General features: G+C 49.8%; 1 long non-coding RNA gene and 1 other non-coding gene across 3 annotated transcripts; both read right to left on the reverse strand.

The window, feature by feature from the left end:
- Nucleotides 1-683: 683 nt before the first annotated feature.
- LOC128797707 (uncharacterized) lies at nucleotides 684-20,562 on the reverse strand. 2 transcript variants are annotated; one of them, XR_008434216.1, is made up of 6 exons: nucleotides 20,473-20,562; nucleotides 4,498-4,692; nucleotides 3,099-3,178; nucleotides 1,981-2,068; nucleotides 922-1,045; nucleotides 684-761 (listed from the first exon to the last, which is right to left on the reverse strand). It is a non-coding gene; the product is annotated as an uncharacterized LOC128797707 (long non-coding RNA). The 2 variants fall into 2 exon arrangements; XR_008434215.1 differs by lacking the exons at nucleotides 4,498-4,692; nucleotides 20,473-20,562 and adding an exon at nucleotides 3,817-3,873.
- LOC128797884 (small nucleolar RNA R38) lies at nucleotides 3,248-3,323 on the reverse strand. The gene has a single exon (XR_008434270.1). It is a non-coding gene; the product is annotated as a small nucleolar RNA R38 (small nucleolar RNA).
- Nucleotides 20,563-23,177: the final 2,615 nt, after the last annotated feature.

Here is a 23,177-nt window from a genome sequence, read left to right on the forward strand (position 1 = left end):
ACACTGGTACCACAGCAGCCTGTCAGGCCTGTTTTGTGTTCCCAAACACTCAGCAAAACCTTTCCTGACACGAATGAGCCTAATCCTCACATCTCCTGGCCAAGACACTCTGAAACCTCCTCAAACCAGCTGTGGCCAAGCCTCAGGTGACATCAGCAGCACCATGACACTCAGGCAAGATGATCACGATGGTGGTGTCACAGTGCTGCAATCCTGCCTGGAATAATCCAGTTCACAGGCGTATCAGGAACTAAACATTGGGAACCACAACGTGCACCTTGCTTTCCCCTCTTAAAAAGGGACATTCCCAGCCAAGGGTGGAGCCTGGAGCTGGAGTTAACTCCATTTTAAGGACTTATTCATGGCTGTACTCCCAAGCACACCACAAGAACCATTTGGCACCAGACCTTAGCCATAAGTTAGTTCTGTCATACTGTTCCCATGAATTACTTCTGGGACAGAATCTGCAGACACTGAAGTCTTTGTGTTATCAGGTTTGCTATGAAGGGCAAGCTCACAACTGCCATTTCAGGAAGGGTTTTAATCCAAAATCCTTCATACCTGCACAAAACCATTCCTGTCCAAGAAGAATCAGAATCATTACAGTTAGGAAACACCTTTAAGAGCATGGACTCCAGCCTTTACAGAAATAACCAAATAAAACCCAACTTTGACTCATAAGATTTTCCACAACTTATTTTATTCTGGAACAGAAGAAAGCAGGGAAGCACTTTTTCCACCAGCCAACTGTAGATTAGGTCCTGGTGACAAAAAAAAAAAAACAACAGTATCAGAGCAGCTGAAAAGTTCCTGATTTGCACTATTTAACCTGGAGTACAGGTCTCAGGAGACAAAACCTTGCTCCCACCCAGGCCAATGGCACTAGTACCCAAATCCTTTTTGGTTTTAGTGGTCCCTTACCCATGGTGTGGCTGCAGCAAGCACTGAGCAGTGAGGAGCCTGTGGCTACACACAGGTGGCCATTTCACATGACATATCAGCAGTCATTTGTGACATCCCGTCCAGAACAATCTTCCTTCTAGATCTGTGAGAAACCACAAACCAAGGCTGTAACTGTTTTCCAAAAAAGTCCATTCTGAAACAATTCCTGCCCTTCTGATCTCAAAGCACTGAATAGCTCTTTTCCCATTTATCATCAGGCTGCCTCTCCACTTTCTTTTCCCTGTTATACCTTGGAAGCCAAAAGCTCCAGGTGCTTGTCGCAGTGCCTGATCCTGCCTGGGAGACAGCTGTGCTGTCAGAGCACCCAAGGTGCCTGATTTGTGTGCCATTCCGTCCCCTTTCACAATCCTGAGGACACTCCCTGTCACCAGCTCTGCCAGCCTGTCAGAAGCTGTTACTGACCTTCTGCAAACAAAACGAAATTCTGCTCAATAAAGCATAAAATCATTTAGCAGAAGGCAGCTGTCAGCTGCCCAAGACAAAGTGCTGTTCCAGCCTGTGTGTTCAGTGACTGTACATCAAGGAAGAGAAAAAATGCATTTCTTATCTGCCCTTCAACCTGTCACTGTTTGCACAAGGAACTTGAAAGCTCTTTGCAGCTCTAAACTGTGCTATGACAACAGCAGCTCTGCAGCTGTGTCTGCACCTGGCTGCTGTCACACAGCACAGGGTGGCAGGACAGGGGACAGATTCTGTCATGCTGGTGCCACTCACACCTGTGGAGTGAGGGGCAGGGGATCCACTAAGGGAAGTACCTGAGCCTCAGTGGACATTTTCCTCCTCAAGCTGAGTGTCAGACAGGGATAACAGCACATCACAGGCTCAGTGTCTGTCCCACCCCTCATGTTCCCCAGAACCACACACAGTACAGATACAAAGCTGCTCTCCCTGGGATTTTTCCTGGTAAACCTTCAGAAATTAGGCTCACCAGGTGACTCAATGTGCCCACAGGCCTGGCATGTAATTAATGAATTAAAAACAAACAACACACAATACTGAAGAATTCAATTCTCTTACCAGCCTGAAGCCAAACATAGCAGCTGCCCTCTGGCCAAAGCTGTCTTTGGGCAACAGCAGCCCCAGGATTCTGCAGGGCCATTTCCTCCTAAGTACAAAGTTACAATGAACACTGTTAGCAAAAGTACTTTAAGTAAAGTTGGTCATCTTTTCCTCACCCCACCTGAAAAAAACCCCAGCACTGGATCACAGAGCAAGAATTAGACAGAAATTCTCCATTTGAAGATAGGCAACTTTTGTCTCTTAGCAGAGCAGAAACCTGTCCCTCAAGACACAGAGGAGCATGTTTGCCAGGGGGCTGTCTCATTCACAGACAAGAAACTTTGAGAAGTGGATGCTATTTAAATCCTTGCTTAGGGAAAAACCCCACCAGCTCTGAGACATCGGTGGTTTGGACCCTTTTAAGCTGTTCCAACCTGACATTCTTCTCATCTTCCAGAAACCTCCCAGCCCAACTCGCTCCCTGCACATCCATCCATGGTATAATTTGTCTATGGGTTTATCTTAAGAAATGCATTTATCAGACCTGGGACAGCCACATCCCCTCAAGTGAAAGATTCCTCAGGGCGTGTCCTCCACAGGATGACCCTTTGGGGCAGGTGAGCTGCACCTCCCCAGCCCCAGCAACCTGATGCAAGTTTGAAACTGTCCCAGAGCACCTCCAGGCAGGCAAACAGAGCAATTATTCTGTCACTAGGTCTATTTCTGTGACAGACACAGTTATGAGATGAGCTGTGTCAAGTGTCTCCATAATAGGCTGTCATCCAATCCCTCCTACCTCTAATCCTTCTACTCTGGCTCATCTCTGACCACGCTGACAAGCAGGTGCTCTGCTGGGCACCAACACCAGTAAAATTCCCATTCAATCCGTGCTGCTTTTCAGCTTGTGCTCCATGGCAGCAAAGGGCAGCGCACTGGGGTAGCAGCTGTGACAAAGCTACAGCCTTTATTGGCTTAATTACATTCATGAAGCCGTTTGGCTTTTATATCCCCTCCCAGGAGCCCCAGGAACGCAGGAGGGTATAATTTGAGACAGCAGAGCAAGTTTTTCTTCCATAACCCCTCAAGAGGAGGAAAAATCCTCAGACTATGCCAAGACAGATGCTGCTGTTTCTCACCATTGTGAAGGTGCACTGTGGGTAAATCAGCTCCCCAGCCAGGGGAGTGTTTTCACCCCTTCTTGACACGGTGTCATGCTCTGAAACCGAGAAAGGGGACAGAGTTAGTTCAGGTAATAAATCATTCCTTTACCTTTGTGTCTCTAACACTGAGCCTCAGAGTTCCGCTTCCACAGAGGAAAGATCAAATTCAGACAGGGATAACTTTTATCATCACTAGCTCAGCTTTCAGAACAGCTGAAGAGTAGAGGACCATCCCAAATCGCAAATCCGTTCTTGCCCTCGTGGCTGCCGCGCTCCTCACCAGGGTAGCCCTACGCCTGCGGGTACACGTGGCTCCCCGGCCCCACCGGTGCGCGGGGTCTCGGCCCGCTGACCGCCCGCCTCGGGGTGCTGGGAGACAGCCCCGCCAGCGCCGCCCCCGCTGCCCATAAAACGCTAAGCACGGCTCGGGCCAGCCCGCGGTTCCTGGCGCAGCCCCTCCCGGCAGGGCCGGAGCCCGCGGGACCCAGAGCCCCCGGCCTTGCTCTCTCCATCCACCATGGCGGGCGGGGCGGCCACTATCACGCCCCACCATGCAGCCCTCGAGCCCTCGCCGCAGCCCTGCGGACGGTCCCGGCAGCGCACGGGAGTTCCCCGCACACCGTCCGCCCGTCCCCGCGCCCCTCGAGGCCGCCGTGCCCGCGGATGGCGGCCGATGGCGGCCGGGCCCACTCACCACACGCAGCTCCGCCGCCATGCTCTTTCAGAAACAGCGGGGAGCGGGGCGGCCGCGGGGGCTCATGGGAACGGTAGTCCTGCTCCGTGAGGGCGCATGGGAACTGTAGTTCGGCCCCCGATGAGCGCGGGGGCTGACGGGAAGCGTAGTCCCGTCCCTCAGGAGTAAAGACCGCTCCTGCCTCCCTCATCCCACTCTTTAATGGTATTTGCTAATTATTTACTAATTCTTCATGTACCCTGTTCATTAGGGAAACACGTGTAATTGTTCTTAGTAGGCCGAATGCTTCAAAAGGCTGAACACGCATTATTAACTCATGGAGGAAGGGGCTAATTAGCTGGAAATCGGGGATTAGTCAAAGATTAGTTTGTAAATATATGTACCACACTTTGAATGTGTGATGCTTCCAGGATGTGCTGTGATTGTCCTTTGCTGTTAAAACCTGATGTGACATCCACAGGATCCTATTTAGCTTATATATGAAAATATAAATTAAATTATAACTTACATATGAAACCATGGAGGATTCTATTTAGCTTGTGTATGAAGTCAACAAAATGCAAACAGAAACAAGGAGAAGAAACATAAGAACTGCTGATGTCTACTTTCTTGCCCCGAAGGCTTATCCATCCTTGTGGTAAAGAGCTGGAGTGAATGGGAATGGAAGGCCAATAAACCAACCTGAAAGCAGCCAAGTCTGAGTACCAACGTCACCCCTGAAATGTCTGGGAAGCGCAGGATTCGTGGTCCCCTGGGGTGTTTGGATCAGAGGTGTGCTCATGGACAGTTGCCAAATCCCCACGTGGCCTTTGCTCTCCAGAACGGCCCGTGCTACTTCTTCAAGCTTCTTTCAAAAAGTCCACAGGCTGCAGGAGGCTTTAAAAACAAAAGTGCAAGAAAGCTGCAGAGAGATACAAGGGTGCTGTTGTAAATAAGCTGCTTCCAACACCAGCAGCTGGCTGTGGTGTTCCCCAGCCCTCTGTGCCCCCCTGGATGCAGAAACCCCAAATGCTGGGAAGAGCCGCCTGCAGAGAGTCCTGGGCTCTGCCATGAGGACACAAGAGTCTCCCTGGCCCACAGGAGCCTGTGGAAGGAGTGTTTGGCCTGGTAGGAGGGCAGATGATGGTAGAGAACAGCAGTAATTAACACAGCCTTCATTGAAGCAGCCTTTGCTCTGTGAAGATTTGGCTGGCGATCTGCCTGGATGCTTTCAGCTTCCTAAATAAGCAAATATAACCCATCTAAATCAACTAGAATTAGCCCTTCAAGGCCCCAAGGGAGACAAGTTTTAAAAAACAAAACAACTAAAATCCCCTTTAAGCAGAGGTCAGATCCCAGAAGGAGAAAAGATGTAACTTGGATGTGCTGAGGGATTTGCCACTATCTGGATTTTTGGGTGGAAGCCGCTCAGCCTACAGAGCCCGTGTGTGCCTATAAAAGGATAAGCTCTGCTAGGTAGCAAATAATGAATGGACTCAACAATTAAAACTCAAGAGAACAGCATGAGCTAAGTGTGCAGTAATAATTCATGTTTGCAGTGCACGGATAATGGTTCCAAGGATGTCTTGGAGTCAGAACAAAGACGCTGGGTGAAAAGGGAAAGCCATTGCCTCGCCCATGCCCATGCTTTCCTAATTCTTTGCAACTTTGCCTGTATGGGAATTAATTGAATTTTCTCAGCTCTTCCCTTTAGAGGGCGACCATGTCCCACAGATCTCCAGCATGGAACCTTCACTGGGAGCTGCAGGATAAGGCCGAGCATCCCCGAAGTCACCAGGATGTGGTGGCTTTTCTGAGGGTCTGTGAACCTTCCGAGATGTGAGGGAAGTTACAGCCTGGTCTGAGGCTTGTGTTTGAGCACACTCTCCTTCCTCGGGCAGCTGCAGTGCTGCTCCCAAGGGCAGTTTGGACATAATTTGGATAGATTTCCTGTGGCCAATCTCCATCAGTTATGGTATTTTCTTGCTCCAGTCTCTGAAAGGTTGAACAAGTTAGAAAAGCTATGAAAAGGGCACGTAGATCTTCTACACGTGAACTTTTGGGGGCTGCTGCAGAGGATTTGGAGGGGATTGCTTCCTCCCACAAATCATGAGAGATCAGTATCTGACAGAGGAGGGAAGGATGGAAAAACAAATGGAAATCAATGACAGAACCACTCCATCTTCGGCTGGGCTTTGATCCCATGCTCAGATTGAAGGACAAAGTCATCTCTCAGTTTTCCACCAATTTCTTCTCTTAGCTGCCTGTAAATCCCTCCAGGGAGAAACTCTCCATGCTTATTGACAGTAATTTAATTTCCTCCCGATTTCCCCTCTGCCTGCCCTGGTCCCACCCTGCAGACAGGGCTCCACAAAGCCTGGAGAAAAAAAAAACATCTGGGGGTTCAGAGACGCTTTGCTGTGGTTATCTTTGACATATGGCCAGGGGGAAGCAGTCAGGGTGTTTGAACCCATTAAAAGGCAGTTCCCCCCCTGGCAGACCCCAGCCCCCTGCCAGGCTTCAATGTACAGAGCACGAGGAGATGCTGAGGTGCAGGGATTGATGCTTGTTTCTGTCAGAAATGCTGGGTGCCCAACAAAAAACAGTCCCTTTGGGTGGAGATTGCTTGCTGGTATTTCAAGTGCCAGACTTCAGAGACAAAAGATCTGTACTATTAGAAAAAAAAAAAAAAAAAAAAAAAAAAGCCTGCCACAAGGTCCTAAATCCTGGTGTCAGTTGCTTCAAATCAGCCCCCTGAAATGGCAGAAAGGCTCTTTGGAGCTCAGCAGCAGACAAGCAATGTCTTCCCACACAGGACAAGGCACGCTGCAAACAAAACATCCTTCCCTGCTCCAGGCAGCAAAGCTCTTAAGCCTTCATTTAATATTAAATACACGTTTAAACCTAAGCCCATTTCTCAGCATGTCTCGTGTGCTTATGTAGAACTTCAGCAGGCTCAGGAATGCTCTGCTGTAACTGGAGGCCTGTGCACTGAATAACAAGAGCTTTATGCTTACAGAATATCTGTGCAAACAAGGGGTGGCTTCTCTGGCATGGATTCTGCAGGTTGAGAAAAGAAAATGTTCCCCTTTCTCCTCATGGTGCAGAAGGAATTGCAGCTCCGTTCACTCAGCTGTTCCTCCTGCTTCTTCCCCTGTTTCTCAACTGAGTTTTGAGCACAGTACAATAAAGCCAGTTTCAAGGTACTGTTTTTTGAGTGCAGCACAGAATGGATCTTGAGAAGATTGTGTCAGTGGGATGGAGACAAGCTGATCAACACTTTTGATCCTTCAGGTCTGTGTCCCAGCCAGGCAAAGTGACCATCTTGTCAGAGCCAGCCAGATTCTGTTCCCAGCTCCTTGGAGAAGCAACCAGAGCAGAGAACACACACAAAATGTTCCAATGGCAGTGCATGCACAGATAAATCCTGGGGCCAGACTGATGCATTTGTTGAACAGTAGCAGCAGGAATCCAGTTTCTTCATGGATGAGCATGTTTAATTGAAACAGACACCCTCTGAGCATACCTGGAGATAGAAGATGTGTACAGCTACACAAATGCTCCCAAAGCTAGCAGGAAAACTTTAACATTGTAAAGCTACTGAGACCAGGAGAGAGATTTCCTTTTAGGCCAAGTTAGATGAGCAAGGGAAGGAGAGTTGTCCTTGCTTTGGGCAAAGAGATGAATCCTCTCCCTATTTTCTGTGTCAGCCTGAGCAATTACAGCACGGTAAGCAGAAAGGGAGTGAGTTGGTATAAAAATACCCAGGCAATATGAATGGGAAACTTCTCAGGCCCTCTTTTATTGCAGTGTTTGTGTTTGCTTGGATTACCTTGGCCAACCAGCCATTGGTTTAGCCATCCCCATCTGCACTGTGCTGGGAGCAATATTTCATCTATCAGGCTCAGATACCAGAAATATGCTGGGCATGCATGGAGCAAACAAGCATTTTCTTGCAAGTAATTAGCATAAACTGCACTGAGGTCAAGCAGTTGTGTCAGAACATAATGCAAATCAACATTTCTTCCTGTGCAGATGGAAAAAGGAGAATTGCAAATGCCATATCTCCAGCTCACCTCTTGCTTCCCACCATTTATTCCAGAGGAAGGAGATAATTGTTTTGAGGTTCTTTTGAGAATAGCATCTCTGCTGCTTTCATTGCTTAATGGGAAAAAAAACGTGTTTAAATGATGAAAGGTCATATTATTTCAGGACCTTTTGGTTAATTTTTCTTGCCCTTGTGCAGGGAAAGCAGGCCAAATGCCTAATTTGACCAAGTCTGAAGGTAAGCTGAGGCTTTTCAAGATGACAGAGGGCAGCTGTTTAAAGGACAGTGGTTATTCTTCCTGCTGCCTGTAAAAAGATTTCTTGAGCAGTTTCCCAGTAACATCTGCTTGAAGGAGCCCTGCTGCAGGGCATCAGACCAAGGGCCACCCAGACTCATGTCATTTTTCCAAGAGATGTCCAAAATGAATACTTAGGGAATGCAGGAGCAGTGATTACTTACGATACATCTCCCAGCACCTTTCCAGCCACCAACCACTTGAGGGGTGCAGATTCTGAGAGCTAGAGGTCAGTTCACTGCCCCTGCTAATGACTCTTTCTCTTCTCTTTCTCTTCTCTTTCTCTTCTCTTTCTCTTCTCTTTCTCTTCTCTTTCTCTTCTCTTTCTCTTCTCTTCTCTTTCTCTTCTCTTCTCTTTCTCTTCTCTTTCTCTTCTCTTTCTCTTCTCTTTCTCTTCTCTTTCTCTTCTCTTTCTCTTCTCTTTCTCTTCTCTTCTCTTCTCTTCTCTTCTCTTCTCTTCTCTTCTCTTCTCTTCTCTTCTCTTCTCTTCTCTTCTCTTTTCTCTGGAACAGAGATTTCAGTAACTTTGTTTCCCACGAACTTGCTCAGTGAATCTGTAACAACCATTCCCTCCTGTGGGGAGGAGAGGACCAGCTTCCTTTTGTTTGCTCCATGTCTGGCTCCTGGTGGTTTTGTTTGGTGGCCCCAAGTTCCTGTACAGGAAGAGACCATAAATGGCCTTTGCTGTCAACCCTCACTGTAAGGGCAGAACTCATGGATCTGCTTATCCTAGCCTTGTCTTCAGGCTCACAAGTGTGATTTCTTCAGAGTAGATCAAAGAGAGTAGTGTTGTTTTAAACCATTGTTTTCCTCCAGAATGTGATCTATCCACTTGCAGATGGCTTTTATGGTCTCTAAAGCCTCCCATGGATTAGCCTGAGTCTGACTGTATAAACATTTTCTCTATCCCACATCCTGCTTCCACAGCATGTCTCATATTCACTTCTCTGTCCTTTCACTCAATCCAAACATCCTGCAGAAAGCCTCCAGCTCTCCTGGACAGCCTTCCTCGCTCCCTTTCCCCACAGGTTGCAAATAAAGCTCAGTTGGCCCAACACAACCCCCAGATTCCTGGAGGCCTGCCTACAAGAGAGAGGCTCACATGCCTTTCTTTCTGATCAAGCTACCAGCACACGGCTGCGGTGCTGTTGCTGCAAGGTCGGTCTGTCTTTAGCCGTCTCCCCCCTGCACTTCTCGAGTGCTCTCCTCTCTTTCCTCAGCTGTCACCTCCTCGCTGCTGAGGGAGGTGGGCGGGAGAACACGCTCCGCGGGAGACGGCTAATCTTCCGTAGCGCTTGTGCTCGGCTACGGGAGCGCTCAGCTGCTCCGGCATCCTCCTCCACCTCTCCTCCCAAGGTCAGCGGGAGAAAGCCCCGCCGTGGCTGCCTCGGAAGCGCTGCTGGGGGCTTGGGGTGTGTGTGGGGAGCTGGACATACGCCCCTTTATCCCACAAACCAGACGCTGCACCCAGCACACTGCAGAGGAGGGAACTGCTGCAGCAGGTCTCAGGGTAACCCCTTCTTCTAGGGGGCGTCAGGACTGAGGTTTAGGGGGGTCACGGGGGTCCCTTCTGCTGGAGTAGCTGTGGGGCAGGCAAGGTGAGGCAGGGGGAGTCAGGACAGCGTGGGTGGTACTGTCACAAACAGCAGCACCTGGTTTTCCAGAAGTTGCATGTGAAGTGCTGCTGACTTGGAGCAGCTGGCAAAAAAACTGGAAACAACCCCCTTCCACCCCAATCATTATTTAAACAGTATAAAGGTCTCTGTAAATGTTTAAAACAACGTGGTTGTGAGGGGAAGGAGGAAAGACAAACAAGTTTGCTGTTTCAGCTTTGCAAAAACAGATCTTAATTTTTGGCAGGGTTTTACTCATCCTGAAGATCCAGCTGCTAGGCCGCTTTGGGAGACTCCAAATTCATAATCACTTCTCAAACATCTTCTTTCAAGAGGCTGCAATTTGGCATGAGCCCCACCTTTGATGTCTGTGTTTGGTCAGGGCCTCATGCCATAGGATCCCAGTTCATGGCCAGGGCACCTCAGCCAGGAGTCCGTGGCTGTGAGTACTTGCTCCCAGTGATGTTTTCCTTCCCAGACCTAAGATTTGTGGTGGCCAAAGCTCAGCAGGAGCCAGGGAGCTCAAAGTAGTAAGGTGCTATGAGCTGGCTGACTGCTGGGGTACCTTTCCCACATGTGAGCAAGGCAGGAATCAGGAGCCCCCCTGTTCCCTGAGCACCTCTCCCAGGTCCAGCCCACTGCCCTTCCTTCCTCATCTGTCTTAGCAGCACTGCCAGCACCTGCTGCATTACCACAGCAGAAGCACTATGAAATTCCTGTTTAAATACACAGCTGGCACCATGACTTCAACTAATTCAGGTTTTTGCTGTTGAAGAGCTGGAGCTGCATCCTTGTTTGGCTCCAGGATGAGAAGGAGTTGATCTGAAGCACTGGGCATTGTGGGCTGCTGGAGATCCATGTCTGTTCTACAGCCTCCCTGCAGATCTGCTGTCCTGGGTCCCAGATCCCAAACCCTGGAGCATTGGTCCTGGAGCAGGACCATCATCTGTGTGGGCTCTCAGGGAAAAGGAGGGCATCCTGCTCAGCATGAGGGAGGCTTTGGACTGGGAAAAAGAGGAGTCATCCATGAGGAAGACATATGAGAAACAGGTCTCTGGGGAGCAGAGGAGGATTGTACTCCCCACAAACTTGCCTGAGGTCTCAGCTTGTCCCCAGCACCCAGTTAAGGCTTGCTTCTGCCCAGTCCTACCTGCTCTGCTCCTGTCCAGCCAGGGAAGGACTTTGTGCTCCTGGTCAGTGTTGTGTTGCCCTGGTGTCCTTCTGGCCCAATCCTGCTCAGCCCCATGCCCAGCTGTGGGGTATAATTACCCTCAGCACCCAGGGCTGGGTGGCTGCTCTCTGCTCTGAGTTGCTTTGTCCAGGGTGTGCAACCTGTAGTGCTACAGAAATGTGCTCTCCTGTATTTGCCCTACAGCCTCTAGAATGACATTCCTGCCTCAGCTGTTCAGTCTGACAATGCTGCTGGGCTGTGATCTGAAGATGCTGTTTCCAGAGAAGCTCAAGTACCTGTTGGGTGGCTAAAGAAGCCTTGCTACTGCTGAGGTGTGGGTGGCTGTTCCTCTGTAGATATGGGAGGAGGATGTAAATGATGGTTCCTCATACAGCCTGTCCCAGCCTGGCTCTTGCTGCTTCTGTTTCTGAAGTGACCTGATCCAAAACAAAAAGACTGAGCTCAGCTGCGCTGGCTTAGCTCTTGAGCAGGGCTGCTCCTGTTGCCTGGGACTTCATGTAGTTTGGGGGGAAAACTCTGATGCTATTTTTAACCAAAGCCTGAAGAGTGATGTGATGCACCAGCTGCTTGTGTGCTGTCCTGCCTCCCTGGAGTCCTCTTCTACTCAAATCAGTAACTGCCCACAGACAGCACCAGGAAAAGCTGTTGCTGGGGTCTCCTTTGCTTTTCTAACTTCAGCCAGCTCCTGTGCAGAGCCTACACTGAGATAAAAGAGACTGACACAGTGTGAAACCTTCCTCCTCTTCAGCAGATGGTGTTTGTGACAGTGGACTTTGCTTGTGTTGTTGTAGCAGAACGGCCTGGGCTAGCCAAGAAACAGAAGGAGAAGCTGCAGTCTAGGCTTGTTGGAACTGGCTGTGTAAACCTGGCCTGAAAGCCTGGTTCACAAAGGAATTCTTGATTTTTCAAGGATTGGGCTTCTCTGTCATCTCCAGCTTACAAGCTAAAGCACTGTCTTGACTTGCCTGCAATGAGCAGCTCCAGTCTCTCTGAAGCACTCCTGGAAATCTCCCAGGAACCTCAGTGAGCAGGGAGGTGATGCGTGTTGCAATGTGAACTTCATGTTACCTTCACAGGAAACCTTAATGCATCTCAAGTGGGGCTAACCTGGTGTTGCTGCCTTAGGCTTTAGCAGATCAGCGCTGTACCTGTCCTAGCTGTGAACCCTACATGCTCCATGCCTAAAAATCCTCATGGTCAGAGAAGCTGCCCTGATCTGAGTGAACTAGAGGTGCTGCTAACTGAGCCTGCTCCTGCATATTCTGCTAAAATGATCACTGAGAAGGTGAAGCTGAACCTCCATCAGACCCATTTCTGTCAGACTGAGACTGCTGAGCACTAACTGCAGTGGATGATTTCAAGATAAGCCTCAGTCTCAATCAGAGTGAACAAGAAAAACATATTGCCTTCATATTGTATGAAGGCTGCCTTCTGCACCATGACTGAGGGTGGAACTCTGTTATCAGCAAGGAGCAGGTGTCAGCTGGCATAAGCCCTCCAAGAAACTGACTTGCCAATATTTCTGTCCTTATTCCATCTATCACATTCAACATGTGAGCGAACACAGACCAAGTGCTGTTCCTTCAGCTGAAAGGGGCAAGAAGCCATGTGCTTTGAGGCTGCTTGTATGTCTCAGCAGGTTCCAGGCCTCCAGAGACACTTCTCAATTTTCTTCTAAAATTCTCTATCTCTGACTATCTCCCTGCTCCCAACCCTGCCAAACCACAGCAATCTGTGAAGAAATTGGTGAGCATGGCAGGGAGACTATTGCAGGCTCTATCCCACATCTGGTTAACACCTGGGAGAGATACTAACCTTCATGGGGAAAGGGTTGTGTTCATCTGGGAGCTCTGCTATTTGAGCACACAGAAATCCCATGGACACAAATACCTCCACATGCAATCCACACTCAGCCCATGCAACCCCTTGTGTGCTTCCCTCCTCGTCAGGCTGACTCTGATAGCACCAATTTCCTCACAGCACTTGGGGACAAACTTCTCTTAGCCCTGACAAGCCTCAAAAACTCTTTCACAGCAAGCCAAGTGTGAACTTAATGTGCTCCATATCAGCACCACCTACCTGCCTCTACCCTGCCCGGTTACAGTAGTGACAACAGACCTGGGCAGGTAGGAGGACATCGGACACGGCTGGACTTGAATGCTGGGGGGTTCAGCCAGAGTGCACTGCTCCCCACAGCACTGCTTTCAGCTAAAGAGCAGCTCTCTCTTCACCTCCTCTTTCACTCAAAGCTCTCAAAGTGGTGCTGTATGGATGTGATCACAATGTTCATTAGTCTCTGTCTGAGCCCCCTCATGCTGCAAAATCCCTGGAGGGGATGGGCTGGAGTGGGATGAAGTTTACTGTGGCTGAGATCTGGTGGTTTTTCCCCTGGGGTTTCAAGAAGTTTTGTTCCACCCATGAAAAGTGCCAGGCGTCAGAGGAAGATTTGTTTCTTGGCAGCTGTTCCCATTTTGCTCCAGAAAACCGATGCTGTGCTAGGAATGCACCGTGACTAAGATGCCTCTGGGCTGCTCAGGTCAAATAGCAGCAACAGGGGAAACGGGGGACAGGAGAGCAGTTCTGCTCAGCAGAGAGCAAACAGGAGGGCTGAGCCCTTTCATTCCTCTTTTATCCTTCTCTGAGCCAAATACCTCAGGAGCTGAGTAGCTTGAGGGAGAGGAAGAAGCTGGGGTTAGCAGGCTGCTTCCTCCCACCTCTGGCAGCCCTGGAGCACAGGCATGCACGCTTGGCTCTGCCTGTTGCTGCTCTGGGAAGCTTTGACACTGTCAGTCTCATTGCTTTTGAGGTGGTGTCTGATCCCTGTGGAGAACAGACCATGCTCTCTCCATTTGTTTTGCTGAGGGCTCAGGAAAGCTTTCAAGATCAGAGGTTTAAACAAGGGGTGTGACAAGCAGCGACAGTTTGGGAAAAACACAAGCAGCAAAAGGTTTTGGTACTGTCAGAGAACATGACAGGCAAGTTCACAGCCCCTGCAGGCCTTTGGCTTCCTGTTTTCTTTTGCCAAATGGAGAAAGCAATCCTGTGTGGTGACCTTGTGGCAGGCGGGGTAGAGCTGGAGATGCTGAGAGCAAAGCAACAAGACTCGGCAGGGACTGAGACGGGGAGATGTTCTGCAAGGGCTAGAGAGGATGCTGTGAGGCACCTGGAAACTCAGCTCCTCCAGCTGTGCTCAGCTCTGTCCTCTGCACTCTCGATGCTGAAATTGCTCTCAGGGCATCTCTTCCTGCTGCTCAGAGGCTGCCAGGGTTGATAGGAACCTCTGGGGCTGGAGAGTGGGGTGAGAGGAGCCCAAAACTTGTCTCCTTTCCCTCCAGCAGCTGAAGATGCCAGGACTGGTAATGGGTCCAGTGAGCCCTGGGTGGGTGCAGTTTGGGGACACAGCCCTGATACTCCAGCCCCTCAGCACCACTGCAAAATGGGTCATCCCATCAAAACACATATTGCCTTGTTCTCAGACTAAAAGAAGGGGTTTTGTGATAAAAAGCTGCAGCTGGTCTTTCTAATCTTCCACCAGCATCTGCATTAACTGTCAAGACAGTGATTTCCTTGATGCTGAGCAATTTTTTTCTGTGCACGCATCCAGCTAATCAATTAAGTTTCTCAGCAGCTTCCTCCAGCATTCAGGCTTGGAGGATGGAAGGAATTTGTTATTCTAGGCACTGTTGGAGAGGCATGAACTGTACTAAAAGCAAATTGGTTGCACTTTCCAAGCACTGACACTCTTCACTCACAGCTTGTCTTGCTGATCCTCCTCCCTCCTCCCTGCTCTCCTGAGCAGCTCTGGGTGCAGCCCTGGTCCCACCAGCTCACACAGGGCTGGCCTGAGGCACATCTACTCAGCACAAGCTGTGCCCAGCTGGGATGGAAATGGGTTTTTGAGACACTCAGCATCCCAGGCAGAGGCATGGGTATCTTCCTTGGGGCAGGGTCTTCCTACAGCAGGTCAGTTTGGCTGTCCCAGGGCTGAATAGTGGTGGTTTGTCTCTCACCTGCTTTTCCAGCTGCAGCTGGTACAAGGTGGCAAGGCTGGGTACCACACCACTGTCATGGGGACATGCCAGGATAGGTTGGTTTGTCCCTCAGCTAAAAAAATATTCTCTCTTAATGCTTTTATTCTTTTTCTCTTCTTGTTTTCCTCTTTCTTTTGCTGCTCCTTGCCCTGCCTAGGTGTGGTCCTCTGCATATGGGATGCAGATGCCATGGGATGTATTCACATCCTTCCCAGGAACCTTGGGCTTCACTGAGCTGAGCACGGGGCTGAGAAAGGGAAGTGCAAGGATCCAGCAGAGTGGGTGGAGGCACCAAGAAATATGGGGAATTTGGGGTGATCTTGGGAAGATTTATGGATGGTTGAGAAGAATCTCTTGCCAGATCAGATACACCCTGGCTCTCTTCTAATGGGAATGGGGATGTTTATTATGAGTGTTTAGCAATGCAATGGCTCAAACATGGGAGCGGCAGGGTTGCTGGGGTCAGGAGGGCTGCAGAGGTTTGTTAGGAGCACAGCCAGTCGTGTAAAACTCCTCACTCCCCACTCTCTGGCCTGTCAGGACATACGCACGCATCCTCCTGGGCCAAGGAAAACTTGGCCCCAGCAGAGCAGAGCCGGGTGGCTGGCGAGTAGGGGTGGCCACAGCCTGAGCCCAGCCTGGCCTGGAGATGAGCAATTTCCCATTAAGTGCAGCCTGGCAGCCTCAGGAATGCCTGCTCAAAGGCTTTTCTGTAGATTTGCTGCCCAACGTGTCATCCTGCTTGGAAATCTCAGCACAGAGGATAAGGAGGAACTGGCTGAAAAAAAATGAGCCATGCCATCAGAGGGTTAGCCTTAGCAGCAGGAGGATTTCAGCCACCTTCAGTTTTGCAGCTAATGATATTCCTTCTGTAGGTGAAATCCCATAGATGTCCTGCTTGGGAAGTGATTTGGTGAACAAGGAAAGAGAACTCAGGACCCCTGCTGCCAGTCTTCTTTCCAAGCTGTTACACAATACTATTCTGGGGTTAACAAACCAAAAACATCTGGGAATAATCAAAGCTATTTAGGCTCTGAGAAAGCATGGCTGGAGAAAGTTTGAAGGAAGCAACTTGAAAGCTCAGCACTGTTAAAAACAGTCTTGAAGCCCTGAAAATTAAAACTAGGGTAACATCTACAAAGAGTGAGGAAGTATCAAAAGAAGGATCTAATATCCTCTGAGGAGCAGAAAGGAGCCGGAATGAATTGTAATGCTTGAGCTTCTAAGCTACAGGGCATTGAAAAATTGCTTCAGAACAAACAGATCTGCCTTTTCTGTGGTTTCCACTGGCATGAGAGCAGAGGGAAAGACCAGGGGTCTGACTCAAAAGCAACTTGGGGATTGGAAGTGTGATTTAAAGACAGATAATTGCAATCTCCAAAAGCCTGGTAATGGTGGTGCAGATCCCACTGCGAGTAGTACTTGCCAGGGCTGGGTCAGGGGGGACTCAGGGCACACAGCAGAGATTTGGGGCCCAATGGCATCCCTGGCAGGGGGGCACCAGCCAGAGCACAGCTGGGAAAAAGGAGGAATGTAACCTGCAGGCTTTGCTTTGCAAGAGGCAGGATGTGTGCTTGGCTGACTGATGGCATCGCCACCATAGATTGTGGATCCTGGGGGATGCTCCTCATGGAGGGTGGCAGGGCTGTGCTTGCTGTCTCTCACTGCAGGGGACATGCTCAAGTCTCTTCTGGCGTGGGAGCTCAAACGATCCTGGGATCATCCTGGTGGATAACCCAGGGCTGGCAGCTGGAAACACTGTCTGTGGGGTGTCCAGCTCTGTGTGCTTGCTGAGCTACCTGCAGCACTGACCCTGCTCCTTCTGCAGGAGCCTGGAGGCTGCTTCCCTGGAGTGACTCAGGGAGACGCCCTCATTGATGGAAATCCCCTCTTTTAGCATCAGAGGAATCAGTCTGTCCCTGGAAAATCTCACTGCTGCTGATTTATAGAAGCTTTAATCTTGGAAGGCCTCTCTCAGTGCTTTCCATTCCCTCTCATATCACTTTACATCTCCTGCCCTTGTCTGGGTATGGGGTACAAGCCCCCAGTATCTCCAAGAGATGGAAAAGTAGCCTGGGTGTGGGGAGGGTGAACACACTGCAGGAAGGCCAGTGGCACAGCCAGCCACCACGGGAGCTGTGGAAATTGCTAAAGATTTGGGGAATCCAGATTTACTGCATCTTCTGTGGCAATCTGGCCTCCCCAGCATCCTTGTAAATGAGAAACCACATAAGCCTCACACTCTATTATTGCTTTAGAGCATTAGAATCCCTCATTTAGGATAAACATTCTCATCTCCAGCAGAGCATGAATAACATTAAATGAGATAGTTAAAATGTTTCAGGCCAATTATAGCCCTGGTGTAACTTCGGCAGAGTTACACCAGGGATTAATTTGATCCGGAGAGCTCTGCCTCCTGTTCCAAACTGGGATTCCAGCACGGGTAATTACATCCTGCCTCTCTGCACTTCCTCTGGAGTTTTAATTGGGAGTTGAATGGACTCAACTTCTGTTCTTTTCCTCAGAAAGCCATGAAATTTCCAAACTTCTACATGAACCGAGGGAGCTGTACTGCCTCAGTACCATGCAAGTGTGGGCTGGGTCTTCCTTGGGTGTGGGTGCACAGCAGCCTGCACCCCACTGTACCTTCTGCTGGTAATCCCACCACTCCAGTCTTGTGTTGGGGGTCCAGCCCACCCATCCCAGCCTGGATCCCAGAGCAGGACCCCTGTGCACTGAGACAGGCAGCTGGACTGTCTCCCCCTTCCACTTCCCAGCCCTCTTAGTAAATCAGCATTAATGAGGGACATTTGACCCTCTCTTTCCCTGAACAGCCTCATGAAGCATTTTTGTTCCATGAGATAGTTAAGAAACTTGAACCAATTTCCTCTACTTGCTTCTACTGTCATTTTTTGGTTGACTTTTTTTTTTTTTTTTTTTTTTTGTGAAAAGGATAAGTTATAGGCCACACACAGTCTTAGGATGCCTCAGGAGTGGGAGCAGAGGAGAGACAGAAGGGTCTGATGTGGAGGGGATGGAGCAGACAGGGCAGTTGAGATGAGATGACCCCAGTCCTGGTCTGCTTGGTTTGTCAGAGAGACCACGTATGCAACTGAGACAAGAAGGTCAGAGCTGGGAAAGTGCACATGCTGGCTGTGATTAGAAATTTAATTGGGAAGGAATTGAATTCTGAGGCATTATGTCACTGAGTTGGAGCAATACAGAGCCATACATCCTCCATAGCCAACTGTATACAGGGGCAACAGCAGAGGGAAGGGTGCTGGGAACAGCCTCTCTCACAGATTTCCAGACTTTCTGCTGCTGTGTGGTCCACTTCCCTTCTCAGAGAGAAATGATGAAAACAGACAGTCCGATAAACCCCGGGGAGCGGGGCCCAGCAAGGTCCCACAGCCTCACCACCTCCTCCAGACTGTGTGGGACTGCTGGTCCCACACCACCTCCACCCCCCAGCTGGAGTAGTCCACTCAACCTTTCATTTCCCCTTTTAGTTTTTCCCAAACTGTATTTTAGTGGGGACAGAGATGGAAAGAAGAAGAGCAGAGATGTCACAATCCTTCCTTCCTCCTCAAACAAACAGCTTCTCCTCAGTGGGGTCACAACAGTGGAACCACGATGCGGGGACCATGTCCATCAGCATCCCTTGGAAAAACACTGGTGACACCATTCCTGACCTGTGAGGGCTGCCACCACCCTTTCTGTGTTTCTCATGAAGTGGAGGGTGGTTTTGGCCAGCAGAGAGGACACAATGAAGGAATTAAGCAAATTCCCACTCCCACCCACCAAAGGCCTTGCGGGACCATCCCAAATCTCAGTGCAAACAGCAAACAGCTCGCCATGGCCAGCAAGCCTTGCGCAGTCGCTGGCTACAGGCACTCACCCGCTCTGAGCTCAGCTGCTGGCTGTGGCTGGCTGAGTAAATAAAGAACATTTCTCACGAAATCCACCCTCTCAGAGGTCCCCAGGAGGAGGGCTGGCCTTCCATGGCTCAGGAAACCTTTATCCCCCCAAATCTACAACACTGCCCTGCAGCTGATTTAGCAAGCGCTGTTTGCACACCCAGGGTTGCAGGGCAGTGACCCTGTCCCAGCAGCACTGTGACATTTGCAGGCACCATTTCCATCTGGGCCCATGTTGTGCTTTCTGGAGTTTTGAGTGCTAGTCCAGATGAGCTCAGAGTTATTGATGGAAAGGTTCAGACTGAAATCTGGATTTTCACTAAACCCAGAATGACTGTGCCTGGGCTGACCCTGCAGATCAGGGCTCCAGTGGGCTCCCCTCAGTGAGGCTGTGCTCCAGTCTTTGGGGGTCTCATAGCCCCAGCACGTACCCATCGTTCTTGGGGCTTCTCTCCATCCTGTTTCTGACCTTGCAGATCCTCCTTGTTGCTCATTTCTGCCCACCCAGACTGAACAGCATCTCTGCAGCTAAGCCCTTGACCTTTATTTTCCCTTAAATCAATACATAAAAGCCATTCTACAGCAATACCAGCATGTCAGGGGAATCCAGGTGATTCATATCACCAGAAGAGCTGATTCTGCTTTTGAGGTTCAATCCTGGTAAGCTTTTGTCTTTTCAGATTCCAATCTTTTCTGTGCTGCCTTCAGCACAGCATTGTATTCATCCCCTGACCCCCCTTCCTGGCATTATTGACTCTGTATCTTGCCTTTAATCTGCTGTAAAATGAAGGTAGCTCCAGGTAAAACCATTTTTATCCCTCCTGATCATAATACTTCTTTTGCCAAAAAGAAGAAAGAAAAATGTTTAACAGGAGTTGAGGTTGAAGAAGCTTAATTTATAATCTTACCGGGGAAAAACTCTATTAGGAAGACGCTATAGACATTTGTGAAATTCTCAGTATGGAGAACCAAGCTGCTGGGAGCTCTTGTCCGTGTGTCTGGCCTTACCCCTGAGGCAGGGAGGGGACCCTACAGCTGCAGGATGGGGAGAGGGTGCTGACATCAACCAGAACATCCTGGGCAGGAGATACATCCCAGGTTTCTTCCCCACCATCAGCCTCTCTCCTTCCCCCATTGCTGTGGCTGTCAGAGGTGGTTGGCTCTCAGAAGGAGCAACCAGCCTGGTTTGGGTACACACTGGGTGTATTTGGCACTGAAAATTCATGCCAGCCATGGCGAGGCCAGCACAGCTGTGCCCATGATTCAGCTCTGACTACTTCACTCACCAAAAAACCAAAGACCTGTCTCCTTCTGTCTAATACCTATTTGCAAAAGCTTTGGGAGCTGCTTTTCCAGCTAGGTTGAAGCTGATGTTTGCGAGCCCACTGCTCCCAATGACTGATCAGCACACCCTGATAGACTTTTCCCATCAGAGCATTTATTTTTACAGCAGGACACCAAGTCCTCAAACGAAGGCTTGCACAAGAAATTGTCTGCCTCAGTTTGGCAGCAAACAGGAATATTTCTCTTTATTCTAAACCCAAATTCTTGTGGCTAAATAGAACCAAAAATATAACTCACCCTGCTACTTCTCCCAGACACAAGTCATCTCTGAATGCCGAAAGCAACTCTTCCCCTGCCACAAACGGAGCAAGTAAACCCAGCACGAGACTGGTGCTTAGGAGAAGCCAATGTGCCTCTAATGCTGTCATCTACAGTGAGCTGTGTGCACACTGATCTTTTATTAATGGATTTATATCCATGGGAAAGCTGCAGAGCACGTGAGAACCCCATGGCTGGGAGCAGGATCCCCGATCACTCTGTGCCCGCAGCTGGGGCTGCTGGCCACGACCCAGAGCTCAGCCTCAGACAGGCAAATTTCCTTCCTGGCCCAGCATTTAGCCCAGAGCCTGGCCCTTCCTGAGCTGCGGGAGGACAGCTGGGTGATGTGGGTTTGTTGCTGTCACGGGTTGTTTTCTGAGGGCTTCAGCAGGTGCCGAGGCTGGGATGTGCTCGATGCTGGCTGCAGAGCGCAGGGGAGCTGCAGGACGAGAAGGAGTCATGGTTAATTGGTGAATTGTGGTTAATTGTTTGTTGAGAGTTCAGGTTAGAAGCCTTGGGGGAGCTGCCTGCAGGGCATAGTGAGTCCCTGAGCTGCCCTGGGCATTCAGCAGTGCCCAGGGGGGGATTAAGAAAGACAGCTCTGGCCCCAGTTTCTCCCCATAGCCCAATCCAGTGTCCCCTCACCCTTGATGCAAAGATTCCTTCCCACAGCCAAGACAGTGGTGTGTGAGTGACCCAGCCTTTGCTGGGAGCTGCACATGGACACCCCAGAGCCAGCCCTTGAGCCCTGGGGTCACTGAGCAGGACACAAAGACACATCAGTCCCAAATCCCACATAGAATCACAGTGTGGCTGAGGTTGGAAGGGACCTTAAAGACCATCTTGTTCCAACCCTCTTCTACTAGACCAGATTCCTCAAAGCCCCATCCAACCCATCCATCAACACCTGCAGGGCTGTGGCATCCACATCCTCTCTGGGCAACCTGCACCCACCCCTTGCACCCCATCCCAGCTGGATCACCCTGGTTCTCCTGCTTTTTCTGTCCCTATGAGATACTCCTGGCATCCAGGCAGCCAGAGAGAAATGTCTGTGTGTGCCCTCACCTGGGAACTGAAATGCTATTGAAAGTAATGGGAAAATGGGGTTTTCCCTTCCAATCCAGCCATTCCAGGTTTTTTCTTTCTCCAGACCAAGACACTTTTCTTGAGACTTCACAGCCTCACCAATAGGCAGGAAAACCAATAAATCCTGGTCAAACATTAAAAAAAAAAAAATCACCATTAAAATACTTGAAGGTGAAAAGCAGGCTTTTTGCATGTCCTTCCCCCAGTTTCCTCGGAGCTGCATCATCCCAGATAACTGCTTCATCCCACCTGGCCTTTGCTCCAAAGCGCTGTTACGAGCCATGAGGGTCAGAGCCAGCCTCTCTCCTGATCTCCTCCTCTCCCTCGGAGTGCCTGGGGACAGAGAGATGGGGTGAGCTGTGGGCAGTGGTGCTGATTGAAGCCCCTGTCTAAAGGGAAGTGATAACTTGCTCCAGAAAAGGGCATTTTTGCACTGAAGAGCAGAGCCCTGAGTAACATCAAACCCTCCTTTTCCCCACGTCCCCCTGGCTCTGCAGAGCATCGTGCAGCAGCAGGGATGAATCTCCCTTACAGGGGACCAAGCAGCTCAGCTCCAGTCCCACATGGAATTGCTGCAGCACGGTTTAGCCTGGAATATGCTGATTTTATCCAGCAATTCTTTTCTTGTTCCTTTTTATTTCCCAGGAAATAAATAAATCATGCAAGTCTTCCATCACCCACTCTCCACACAGCTGTCCCCGTATCACGGCCCATGCTTCCCCTGGGCTTTGGAACTGGGTCAGTGAGCAACATCTAGCACTGGTTCTTCCCACTGAAATTCATAGAAAGCAGATATGGCCCCTGGCTGCTTTGGAGCAACTTTGCCTTTTTAGCACAAATCTCATCCAGCCTGGGGTGGGCTGGAGGAGCAGGCCATGCCCAAGCACAACCCTCAGAGGGACCAGGAATCTGCCAGCAGCATTTCCCTGCATCCTTCTGCCACATTGGTGCTCATGGCTTTGCATGTTTGCTACCTGGTGGGGAATTGATGTTTTTGAACTTCCATCCCCTGCCAAACTTGGCTGAAATAAGCCTGCAGGCTTGAAAGCAATCAGGGGCAGCAGGCATGGTCACACATACACACAGAGCACACAGCACTTATTGCTGGGGAATCCAGGCAAAAGAGGGAGCAGCTTCATCCTGTGATTGTGCCCCTGCTCTTCTGACAGTTTATTCTCTGCCCTGCTATACCCCGCGGTAAAAGGGAATTTGTTCTCAATGGGTTGGGGACCAGATCTTGGGACAGACCTTGTCTCATCATAGGGAACGTGGCTGAAACAAGTTCAAGGACCTCCCTAAGCTCCCAAAGCAACCCTGCAGAGACCAGAAAGGTGGGTAAAATCTATCCCTGCCTCCAGATACTGTTGACTTTTCCACTTGTGCTCCTTTGCAGTGCTAGAATTTGGGGTCACTTTCAGTAACTCGCTCCAAAATCAGAAGGAAAAGCCAGAGACGCTCTCTGAGTCACTGGCATGTTGTTACCAAGGACACTAAGGTTCCTGATTCTGAAGAAGAGATTAATTACATTCTACAAATAGACATTTTATCTGCACTGAAGAGCAGCAAGAGCAAGTTCTTTTAGCGTGGCTCATTATGTA

Source organism: Vidua chalybeata, chromosome 19, assembly GCF_026979565.1.
Source record: "Vidua chalybeata isolate OUT-0048 chromosome 19, bVidCha1 merged haplotype, whole genome shotgun sequence".
Lineage (NCBI taxonomy): Eukaryota > Metazoa > Chordata > Aves > Passeriformes > Viduidae > Vidua > Vidua chalybeata.